This window comes from Canis lupus, chromosome 3 (genome assembly GCF_048164855.1).
Source record: "Canis lupus baileyi chromosome 3, mCanLup2.hap1, whole genome shotgun sequence".
NCBI lineage: Eukaryota > Metazoa > Chordata > Mammalia > Carnivora > Canidae > Canis > Canis lupus.
Window position 1 is genome coordinate 77091197 of NC_132840.1, and position 12461 is coordinate 77103657.

At 43.7% G+C, this 12461-nt stretch overlaps 1 long non-coding RNA gene across 1 annotated transcript in view; it reads right to left on the bottom strand.

The window, feature by feature from the left end:
* The window catches only part of LOC140631136 (uncharacterized), a 214310-nt gene that overhangs the window by 23804 nt on the left and 178045 nt on the right, over positions 1-12461 (bottom strand). The window contains exons 6-7 of the long non-coding RNA XR_012028788.1: positions 947-1034; positions 430-515 (exon numbers count right to left, since the gene is read on the bottom strand). This is a non-coding gene — a long non-coding RNA (uncharacterized lncRNA). The remainder of the gene's footprint in view (positions 1-429; positions 516-946; positions 1035-12461) is intronic.

Genomic DNA, 12461 nt, shown 5'->3' on the forward strand with positions numbered 1-12461 from the left:
GACTAAACTTGAAACATCGATATTATGCAATTTATATAAGCACTATATTCCAGGAATTCAGAGCACATGGCAGGCTTTTTAGAGACAATCCTCTAATATTTACATTTTTAAATGCAATTACCCAAGATAGCCACAGAGCTTAAGGACAGGGCCTGATGGTTTCAGATGAGTCCTGGCTAAATCATCGTCAAAAGACATAACCACTGTTAGGTAATAACTTTAATTTATTTTTTCTGAAGTCCAATAAATTGAATGCCATGACCGCTCTACTCATTAGCTAAGAATATTATGAAGCTATTTGCTAGTTTAAAAAAAATCAAGTTTAAAATGCAGTTATTCTTCATAACTAAAGCAGTCAGGCATGCCCTAAAAATTTGCAGTACTGGAGGATATGAAAGGGTTGGGAAAGTTATAGGAAAACACTATTACCTGAAAAAAGTAACTTCTTAGGAATCCTATTTTTTAAACTCGTTGCCATCTTGCTAGGCCAACATCTTCAAACCATTAGCCTGCGTCTGGAAAATAAAATTATTTTAAGTGGATCAAGACTCTTTGTTGTTTGGTTTCTTTTTGTCACCCAATTCTTAATTAAAGCTAAATTAGAATTAACACCAGAATGAGAGTAAAAGGGAACACCAGGCACTGAAATAAAAATAATTCTAGAAAATCACTGGGCCACATTATGTTTACTTCATTTCCAAAACGACACATGATATAAAGGTCCTACAAAAAAGTCGCTGTCACATTTTTCCAGGAATTTCCCTGGCTATCGACAAACCCTGGGAACGATTCTACCGGAGAAATAATCAAATAGGAGTGTGAGGTCTCAAAATATTCACAAGTTCCAATGTTTTATACCAAACTGCTCATTTGCTAAACATGATTAAGAGACAGGCTATCAATAATTAAGAATGGTTAAGGCACAATCAAGTTGGGCAATCATTACCTGGCACGATGTAGCATCATTGAAACATCATTTTAACTTTTTGATTCTGAAATGTTTCGGGAGTCATTATTTCTCTCTGCTGATGGGGCTGTTAAAAAGAAGTAAAATATCTTATTGTGGAGAATTCATGAGTCTATCCCCCTTCTACCACAGCAGGATTCTTGGCTTCCATTCCTACGTTCTTTCATTGCCCATGTTTTAGACGCAGGGTTTCCTTTTTCTTCATTGTTCCTTTACTAATGGAAGGCAAACTCACTGTGCAGCTGCTTGCAAAAGGGAAAATGTATTTGAGTTTTGCCTGGCTGTGGACTTGAACACCAAATCCATGGTGATGTCAGCAGAACGACACCAACAGAAAGATTTCCTGCCCTCCACCCTCCTTCTTTTTTAAAGATGTGTATGTCTTGTACAGAATCTCAGCAGACCTCCTTTGTCCTGAGGGGATAAGGCAATTCCACTGAACTTTTTAAAAAGGAAGGAACAAGAGAAGTGAAAGAAAGAAAAGAAAAGAAAAGAAAAGAAAAAAGAAAAGAAAAGAAGAAAGAAAGAAAGAAAGAAAGAAAAGAAAGACAAAGGAAGAGGGAAAGAAAGAGAGACAAAGGAAGAAGGGAAAGAAAGAGGAAAGAAGAAAGAAAGAAAGAAGAAAGAAAGAAAGAGAAAGGAGACAAAGGAAGAAGGGAAAGGAAAGAAAGAGAGAAAGAAAGGAAGGAAGGAAGGAAGGAAGGAAGGAAGGAAGGAAGGAAGGAAGGAAGGAAGGAAAAGAAAAGGAGGACGCAGACAGAAAGAGAAAGAAAAAGAAAAACAATAAAGGGGAAGGACGGAAAGAAGAAAAGAAAAACAAAAAAGAACAACAACAACAAAAAAGACTAAAATCTACCCTTTGCCATTCATCATGAAGCAGGGGGGACAGCTAGTCTTTGGTCTCCCTATGGCTTTTCCGTTTTCCTGATGTCTTTTTTCTCACCCTCTGCAGCCCTTGTTTTTTGAAGGAAGATCCAATCACCTCAACAAAAGAGGCACATCCAGCGATCGCTGCTCCAAGAGTCACTGGCTGGTGCCATGCGCCCCACACGCGTCCTCCACCTGCGGGACTGCCACCAGGACACCCGACCCCAGAGAGGGAGCGCCTCGCAGGCGGGCGGGCTTAGGTAGAAGTAAGTCTTCTCTGCCCAGGAAAAACTGACCAGAAGGGAGCGGGAGGGAGGAGACTGGCCAGGCAATGCCATCGTTTTCATGCTCCTTTTGGCCAAAGGGAAAATTTAGAAATGATATTGATCATTTTCCTATCACACCTATTCTCTCTTTCTCCCCCCACATTAAAAAATAATAATATTTTATGTAAAATGAAAAATGAAGTGGTGGCTAGGTCAACTTAAGCACAAAGCCATGAAAATGGTATGAGAGAGTAAGCTGGAGTGGACGAAAAAAAAAAAAAGATGCCCTCAGATTGCTTTTAAATGACAGAAAAGCAGCCCACTCCTCAAACAGCCTGGAACCCACTCAATGTTCACCCTCAACACAAATGTAACAGAGATCAACAATTTAGGAGTGAGGCACTGGAGGCAAATTTGCTTTTGACACACCCGAAGAAACAAAAGATAAAGAAGCTGCCAGTAACAAGTTGTCTCGTGTGCAGCTGGCTAAGGAGGCTACTTTCACTTTTGAAAGCACTAAGTTTGCTTAGGATGACAATTTTTCTTCCGTTTTAAAATGCAAACAATGACGCCGAGCTACAACTTTCCTTTCTAGCTAGATGGCTGAATAAAGCCAGGAGGGTTTCCGCAAAAGAATCACCATTTTACGAAATAGAGAAGACTCCGATTCTGACATGGAAACGTGAGATACAGCTTTTTTTTTTTTTTTAAAGAAAGGATCAAGCATCTGTCATTTCTTTAATATAAATGAACTATATGCTGCTTTAATATAAATGAACTATATGCTGCGCAGGGCTTCCTGTGTGCCGGCCAACTTTAACACTTTTCTTTTCAAAGCTCTGTTTTGCTCTTGAGAGAGCAGCCCGCAATTAGATTAGGAAGCCACGAATTAAGTGGGGGTACAGAGAGGCTTGGGAAAGAAGTGACAATTAAATCACTTGGACCCTGCGAGAAAAGAGAGGGGCAATATGCAAAGAGTCAGGGTGTCCTCGGAACCTTGACCGAGGGACAATGGGATGCTTGTTCCGGGGGGAAAGTGGAAGAGAGCCCGGAGCCCCCGCAAGGTTGTCGACAACCATCAAACACAAGAAACTAAGTTCAGCTGCAACAGAAAGATCTCCCCTTACTGCAGGGAAGAGAATTACTCAGAGGGAACAGCTGAACAGCCTACCACGTCTCAGCCTAGGAAAGGCCAGCTTCCCCCCCACCCCCACCCCAGCTCAGGCTCTGCACATCCACCGATTTCCACGTTTCCCTCTTCCTTTGGAACAACAAACCACCAAGTAGAACACGATTTTATATCATCTTTGCCAGGTGGAGTTTGGAAAGAAAAAGTATTAATCTACATTATCTACTTCTTGCTCTCAACTTTTCCTAGGATCAGTGTCTTTCTTCTCTCTTCCTCTTTCTTCTCTCTTTCTCTCTGACACGCACACACATACACACACACACACAGTGCTGCTTGGTCCAATCTGGTGCCTGCTTAACAACAACAGAATGACAAGCAACATCTGTTTGTAAAAGAGCCAAAATCAAACCTTAACGTTTTTTTGGCCAGGTTTCTTTTTTCTATGCCCCCCGCCCCCCCCCCCCACTGACTCTCAAAGGGGAGGAGGTGAAAAGGAGAGATATTAAGATTTACATTCGACATCGGCTCCAGTGAAGCAGCAACTCTACTCCCCCAGAGTTATTTCAAAGGAAAGCAGTGTGAGGTAAAACCACTGCAGTATTTCTGGTTGTCTCCCCTGAAGCCAGCCCGATCCCATAAAATGCAACAGACCAGATTCCTAAAAGTCAGGGCCCTTTTTTTCTAATAGCTTTATATTCAAATTAGAATTACAGGACCTGTGTGTGTGTGTGAGTGTGTGTGTGTGTGTGTGTATGGGGGAAGAGGTGAGAGAGGCAAAAGGAGCAAGACAAAAAAAGAAATACATGGGCAGGAAGGGAGCTCTGTGGTTTCTCCCTATTTTACAACACACGGGCGTATAACCAGGCACGTTCACACATATGCCACACGCAGGAACACACTGGAAGCAGTGAGGCTGTAGCAGAAACCTGCACAGCTGTGGCCATCAGAACCAGGCTCTATCATTCCCCCGTGGAGATGAGAATTTCTGGAAAGCTACCAACAGTCCACAAAGTCACAACGCCAAGGAGCAGAGCCACCTCAGTGAGGGAGGGGCCCTGGGGTGAGGGTGGGGGTGGGAGTGGGGGTGGGGAAGGAGCCAGTAAGGGAGAGAGGGGTTTGCTACCAACTGAAGCAATTTCGCCCTCCTAAGGGGAGGAATCGAGCACTGTTAGGAGCCCAACTCCTGTTTCACTCCGGGTTTGGAAGAAACCCACACACATTAAGGGAAAAATAAATTCAGACAAGTTGCTAAGGAGACTTGTGTAAACTCCAAGCGCAGACATATTTCTTGGCCTTTCCCCCTCTGCTCCATCTTGTATTCTGATCACGCTGCTCTGCGGCAACATTGCACCAACCTCCTGCATTAATCTTGGCCTTCACCGTGCAGACTGGCAAAGCATGCTGGTTGTATATATCATCATCTTTCAAACTTAACAAGTTAAAAGGGTGTGTGTGTGTGTGTGTGTGTGTGCATGTGTGGGCACATGCATATGTGTGTGTGTGTATGTGTGCACCTAGTTGCAGGGAGAGAGTTGGGGGAACTTAATTTGGAATTTTTAAAACATAGGTGTTGAACAAAGAATACTTAGACTGCGTGTTTGGGGGGCAGTGAGCAAAGCAGCACGTAAAACACCTAGCACTGGCAATTTCTCTTTGCCTGTGCATGACATCCTTTCTCTGTGCCCTTCGCCTGCCCCTGCCCCCACCTCCTGTATTCCCACCAGAGGTAAGCAGTGCCTGAATCATGACAGAGGCCAGTGTGGGGGCCCAGGCTTATGCAGAAAACAGTGCATTCCACGAAGTGGAATCCTGTTCCCCCGCACCCCTGCTCAGGAGGGTGTCCCAGAGAGACCAGCTTCAGAAAACAAACTGAAACGATTCATGAAACCTCTAAACCAAACCTGTTTAGATTCTAAACCAGTTAGCATTTTGGAGGAAAGACTCCAGCCCAATATCCAAGCTCCGGAGCAGAGACCTTCTCCCATAGTGACACATCTTTAGCAGCAGCTGATATATGTCAACATTTGATTTAGGGGAAAATTAACATTTCCTTTCAGGACAGAGATGTTTGTACTGTAGAAGCCAATATTTTCCTTTCTCAGCCTCCTGTATTAGAATTTCTCAAATCTTCCCTAGGACATAGAGAGGGCAGACAATATACAGCCTAAAACCATTACTTAGGGTGCTGGGACAAGCCAAAGTCAGGTCTGTGTGTATGTGTGTGTGTGTGTGTGTGTGTGTGTGTGTGTCCCTGCGTCACTGTCGTGAGCAGATTAGTGAGACACACACCAAGATAGCTGGAGGACGAGCATCTGTTTGGTCCCTTCCCAAATTAGAGAGGTTTACAATGTCTGCCCACCAGCCACAACAGAAAAGCTCCAATGAAGGGCAACCAACCAAGCCGGCTGCTGTTTTAGCCACAATTCTCAGGGGTGGACATGGGACAAGGGATTAGCCAGGGGATGGGAAAAGCATCTGCATCCAGGGCATAGGGCTGTGTGTGTCCCTCCAGGCTCCAAGGAGGCAATGCGGCTCCCATCTCTTCTCCTTGCCAACCTTTATTTGGTCTTCACACTTCAAAGCTAAAGCAAGCTGTGCTGCCTCAGTTGAAATCAGGCAGCCAGGCGACTTTTAAACTAGCAAGATGGAGATTTTGCTCCTGCCGTTCGCAGAGAGAGACATAACCCAGCAACCAGCCTGCTTGCCCATCCCTTCCAAATGACTCCATGAAACTGAAACCTGGATTTTAGGGAAGAGGGGATCATTGGAGTTCTTTATGACCTTTTCCCTACCAGGCATATCCTCTGATGTTTGGGCACTAAGCCATCATGACTCAATCAAAATGAAAAATGAACCTGGAGGGAGAAGAGCCTGGTGAGCCTATCCCAGCAGGCAACTGGGCAATTACCCTGTGACCCGGTTGGCCTGGGGGCAGGGGAGTGACACCTGCACTTTTTTCATTTGTTCAAGAAGCCCAGGAAATCCTGCCTTGTTGCCTGCTGGCCTATTTGTCCTGCCTGCTGGGAATGGGAAGGTTATCTCACCCTTATATGAAGACATGTTTGCTGGGACGCTACATGATCCTACATCATCAAAGAGAGGAAGAACTAATTTACGCGATCAATGCGACCACTAGTCCTGCAGTGGAGGAACCTTCTCCATCTAGATTGCCAAAAACATGCTTTCCTGTATAAGGTGGCTTGCTGCTTTCTCCAAGTCCCCAAAGAACAGAAAACATATCAGATACTTTTCATTACAGCACCACCTGCCCTCCCTCCAACCCTGCCAATCCTTTGTGGAAAAAGAAAGATACTAGTAAACAAATGACCAACATGGCTGGGCTGGCCTGGAAGAAGGCCTGCATCAGATGCATAATGAGTTCATTCGGATAACTTTCAGATAAAAAATATGGTTTTTCACATCATATTGGAAAATCTCTAATGTGTCTGTTCTCTGAGATGTGGGAAGAAAAATAGCCCTATTAACAGTGGCTGGCAAACTGTAATGCCACCCAGACACATCTCAAAGTAAAAAGTGATACAACTGCTATTTTTAACATGAGTATAGGTACGTGTGTGTGTGCGTGTGTGTGTGTGTCCCATCCAAATCTCTCATCTCCAGCCTTGAGCTCAAAAGCCACATCTTTTTTGCATTTGTAAAGTGACCTTCGCTTACTCCACCCTGAAATTCAGTCTGATGCCCCACACACAGGGTAAGGAACAGAATGTTTTGCCTCTCCATTTTTTATGACCTAATGCCTCAGATTGCAAAATGCTTTACACATCATCCAGTCATTGTCTCCGAAGCCCAGCTGGTATTACTACTCCACGTTGGGGCAGAGAGCAGACATAGAGAAAAGTTAAGGATCTTGCTAAAGCTCATGTGTTACTGTAATGGCAGCATCACAATGATGCCCCTCCCCAAACTCAGAAGAGGGTCCTAGGTCAGGCTGAAGGGATTTCACGGTCCCCCTCTTCTAATTCCGCCTCACTTGTCTCTCAGCCATTGTGTGTCCCCCATAGTCCTGAGAATGTAGGAAACCCTTGCCACAAGTACACTAGCAGCTGCCATCTTGGGTACCCCCCAAAGAATAAGCCACCAAATGCTCGTATTGTAGATTGACATCAGAGGTCAATTAAGATTGAGAAAGGTCTCCGGCAGTGTGTTCTAGTCAAACCCATCTGACTATGCCTTGCCATAATTCTGATCGTGAGTGACAGAGGGGTCGCAGACTCCTGATTCTGCAAAATATTATTAGCCTATCTAGACCTGGACTAAAGTCCATCTGTCCATTACCTAGGGCAGTTGTTACTGCTCACTTTGTTTTTATTTGTTTTCACACATGGGGCAGGATTGAGGAGAGGATAAATTCAAGATCTGAAGAAGACATCAAATTCTAAGTGTCCCATATAAAATGTTTACACATTTTCTATATATTCCCAAGGAAAGTGGTTACTAAAGTATAATTGAGAAGTATCAGTGTCCCTCGGGGAGCATTCAAGATGGTGAAGATGCTATTCTTGGGTAGGATTAATATCCATAATATAATCACATCTCTGTATTTTCATCTCACATCAATAATTTATTTCTGACATTTAATATGGACCAGACATAACCTCATGGATGGCTCAGAAAAGCAGGATCATATTTCCCATTTTTTTGGTGTGATGCTTTTGGGGTGGTGGATAAGAATGGGCGGGGTAAGCAGAAAGCTAAATCTTGAGTCCCATCTAAATGATCTGTAAACAGAAAAGGCTGGCAAGAGCCACAGAACAAGTCCAAAATCTCTTCTTGAAACATTTTAATTATGCCATGAAGAACACAAGATGCCACTTTTTTCCATATTTTTATTTTTAAAGATTGAGCCCTTTATGCCAACTCTGACTGACTGTTAGGGGCTGTCTGGAGTACAAACTTAAAAGAATTTTGAAATCCTGTCTGATCTCAGTAGGAAAGAGTTTTACGAGCATTTAGTAAGTTATCACTGCCAAGGGGGAAGGAGTTTGTTAGAACATATACTAAGTAATATCTGCCATTCCTGACTGACCCTTAACTCCTCTTGTAGGAACACTTCCTTGACTTCTTTATGACAGTGGGGAGGTGCTGTTCAGGAGCCTCTGGGTGATGGATTTTGGGATTCCTGGAAAGTACTACTACTACTACTACTACTACTACTACTACTACTACTATTATTATATTTCTAGACATTCTCTAATAAAGGAGTTTGGGTTGATTTTTTTCTTACACATCCTATCCACACAGTCTTTAGATTATACTCTAAATTAGTGGAGCAAGGTTGAAAAAAATTGGCAAAAACACCTCCCATCCTCTTCACCCAGTCACTGAGAGATGCCAGTCTGACAGCTACGTCTCTGTTGAAGGCAAGAAAAATCATCAAAAAGAGCAGTGTCTATGTAGCCCTGGATGCCAAATCCATTCATCCTAATCTGATTCTCAGAATCTCTATGTGAGACAACACATTTTATAACAAAGACTTATCCTCAGATGATACACCTTGGTCCAGATGGGCATTACCATTTCTCCCGGGAAGTCTGGAAGGTTCTTGGTCCTGGGTGAGGGCAAGTAGGGGCAAGGAGAAGACACTGTGATGAGATTTGGGTGCTTGCCATCCCACCTCATTGACTTAGCCTGGCTCTCTCCTTTGAGGAGGTTAGACAGCTATGGCTGAACAGGACCTAAAATTAGTGGACTTACGCTTCATTCAAGACATTCAGCAACAGACAGAGCTCATCAGAAATACCTGGGGCCTGAGGAAGCCATATCATTGTAAATAAGATCTCACTGTAATTCGTAGGTCCACTAGTGGACTTTTGCCCCACAAGAAGGTAAAGCTTTAGTCTATGGTCTAAGTAATTAAAGTAAAAGTCCCTTTTCAGAGACAGAAGCCTAAGGGGACCAACATCAGAGGCTTTCTCACTCTTATTGATCTAGTTTTCTCTGCTGAACTCCACATTATGGGCTGTGAAATCCACCTTCTTCAGAGATAGGGTGGGAATCTCCCCACAGGCAATTAGGTATTGATTCCAACCTATGGAGAAGCCAACATTATTTTCACATTTCTGAGATGAGGTGAAGGACACTTTCCTAGCCCTAGCCCAAAGACACTCAGCATGATAGCTTGTAAAAATGGAGATCTTCCAACCATTGAAGAGGGGCGGGGGTAGAGTCCATCAATCCTTTCTTGACTGAACAAAGTAGATAGGGCTTACAGATCTTCCTCCTTCCAAGTCAGACCACTACTTAGCCCATCCCTCCATCACCACAGAGGCCTACAGATGGGTCCTCCAGTAACCCCCACTTGAATCCATTTGGCAAACGGACATGAAAGGTCGAGCCTACCAGATGTTCTTCAGTGACCTGTGCCCACACAGTGAGGGATTAAGATCAAGTCGCTGATGAGTTTTCCTTGTGGACCTAAGAGCCCCCCGGCAGAAATGGGGACCACAGGAGTCAGAAGCCTCTACCTTCGAGGTAGGAATTTTCAAGGAGACTAGGAGCCTTGACCTCCAAAGGGAAGGCCTGGTTGGAGTTCAGAAATAAAGTACAATAAAAAAAATCTGTCTGGAATGAGTTTACACAGGATCCCCTGGGTAACAGAGAATTACAAGAAATTCCGTCCGGGAGTTCAGCAGAGCATCATAACCTTGGTTTTTCTGCACATCTGTAAGTCCTATTAGTGCTTACAAGACCGACTTGCCTGTGAATTGATTTGGAAGTGCAGTTACACTGAAGAGGCCGAGAAGATGTGAGAGCTAACATATGGCTTCCTCCACCCCCTGCCCAGAGCTTTCTTTGGAGGTCTAGGAGCAAGGGAACATGGGCTGTAGGGTACCCCTTGTCCTAAGTGATCACCACCACCTTGTTGTGGGAGGGTAACTGTGCATCTCCCTAGCCACCACATACTTAGTGGCTATGAGTTCATGGGTACGGATGTTGGTATGTCACCACTGAAACCCAAAGCTGGATTTTCTTCTTAGCATCTTCATAGCCTCCAGACCCATGGCAGACAAAGGCACCACCAAATCCACACTAAGCTAACATAAAAGCCCAAGAAAGAGAAACATTTGCTCCCTAACTGCCTTTCTTACGGCATATGGCCTCCTGGCTTCACTAATGCTAATACAATGAAATTCCTATTTAAACATCTTAGCGGAGAGCTCCAAAATGGCACTGGCTCCACTGTGCATTTTTTTTTTTCTCTTTTTCCCATTAGATCACAGCCTCTCCTAGAGTCCCACTTCCCTGCATACACACCTCGCAAATGGGCTGTGCCAGATGGGCTCTTAATCATAGTAATCAGCTGGGAAATTAAACGTTGGAAAATCCAGCCAGTCTTCTGAATTTTCCCGCTTGAGATCAGGGCCTGAGCTGTCGTGATGTCCTATATGAGATCCAGGGTGCCTTTTAAAGAAGGGTCAATGTGATGGACCCCGTGTGGGCTTCATGCTTTATGGGCATTTGTATTTCTTTCACAGAAAATGGCTGTAGCTCAATTCACTTTTGTTTCAGCTCTGATGGCTGCTATTAATACCTCCTATTTACAGAACACACATCGGAGGAGCTCAAAACATTTACAGAAATTAACCAAGCCTTGTAACATCCCTGTCAAGTAGGCAGGGACTAGATGGTACTTTCTTCATTTCAGGAGGAGAAACTGAGCTATTAACAGGGCAAATTTCTGTGCCATGCCATGTAGACAGGACCCCACGGCCTACTCATTTCCAGCTATCTGCCAAAGCTGCCAAGTAAAGTAGGTACTTATTTATACTGTTCTCATCAGCTCATTACTCTAGTATTTTTCACACATGCATAGGCACACCCACACCCACAAATCACACCGTTAGATCCTGGTGTGCAAATATCATGTCTTTTTTTTTTCTCTGAACCTCTCCTCAAGTGTGTATTACAGGTTTCCCCAAGTAGGTGACCAAAGGTATAGCTGATTGGTGTATAAAATGCCTAATCCTCTTCCTAAAATGGCTTTCTTCCTCTCTGCCCAGAAGACTTCTAGGTTTTATTCTAATGTCACTTCCTCAGATGACTGTGCCTGAGGTTCCATCAGCAGCTGGGTTGGTGGTGATCTTTTAGTACCCACCTCATCCAGCACTGATGCCCTTCTACTGCAATTATCGAAAGGCATAATAGTGAAAGGAAGGTAACTTGGTAGTCTTTGAAATAGGCCTCCATTCAAATCTGAATTCTTGCCACTGAGAGATCCTGGACAAGGTAAAATGAGGATAACAATATTTACTCTGTAATCCATCATGGGACTTTGTAGTAGGAAAAAATATAAGCAATTGTGCACTCATCTATATGGGAATGGTTAAAGGCATGATGGCCCACCAGTATTGAGAAATGCTCTCTAGTTGTGATAAAGACCAGACGTATACAAGGAAAGAACAAAGAAATACTTCCAGGACATACTAAGTGTGAAGAAGTGATTCTATAAATATGAAAAACTCCCAAACCATATTGTTATTATGTACAGCCTTACCTAAAGGTAGGCTGAGAGATGGCTGCATGAGATAAGCTGTGTGAAGTGAGTATAAAGCAAGAGCTCAAGACAGTAGCTACTCCTCTTGCTAAGTCTGGGCTTTTTGGAGCTGGAGTTGGGTTCAAATATGTGTATCTCTACCTCCAGGCACAGTGTCTGGTACCTGATGGGGGTTTAGGGAGTAAAGGAATACTTCTCAGTGAATGATGCAATTGGGAATTAGCTGTTGAGTCAGGAAAAAAGAGCATTAACGTGAATCACAAAGAGTCTTCTGTGCTGTTTGGAATGTTCTCTAATGTAGGGAGGCAACACAGTCCTTTGGGAAGAAATTGTCACAAGGCCGAGATTCCAGATTAGTGTTCCTGAAAGTGTGGCCTCAGGACCACCAGCCGCCAAATCACCCTGGAGGCTCATTAATCGTGCAGATTCCTGGGCCCTACCCCTGATCTGAATCAGAGTATCTGGGACTGTGATTCAGAAAATGTGTGTTGTAACAATCTGTTTTTTTTTTTGTTTTTTTTTTTGTTTTTTTTTTTTAATCTATAGATAAAAGTTTGAGAATCACTGCTTTCAATCCCATGCTGCCTTCCTGTTTGACTTTGGGCAAATCACTAACCTTTCCAGGGTTTAGTTCCTTCTCTACAGTGTCGGGGTTGGATCTCAAATGCTCCTTATGTTGCAAAATTCTATGCCCATGACTAATCCAATTCCCTGTGT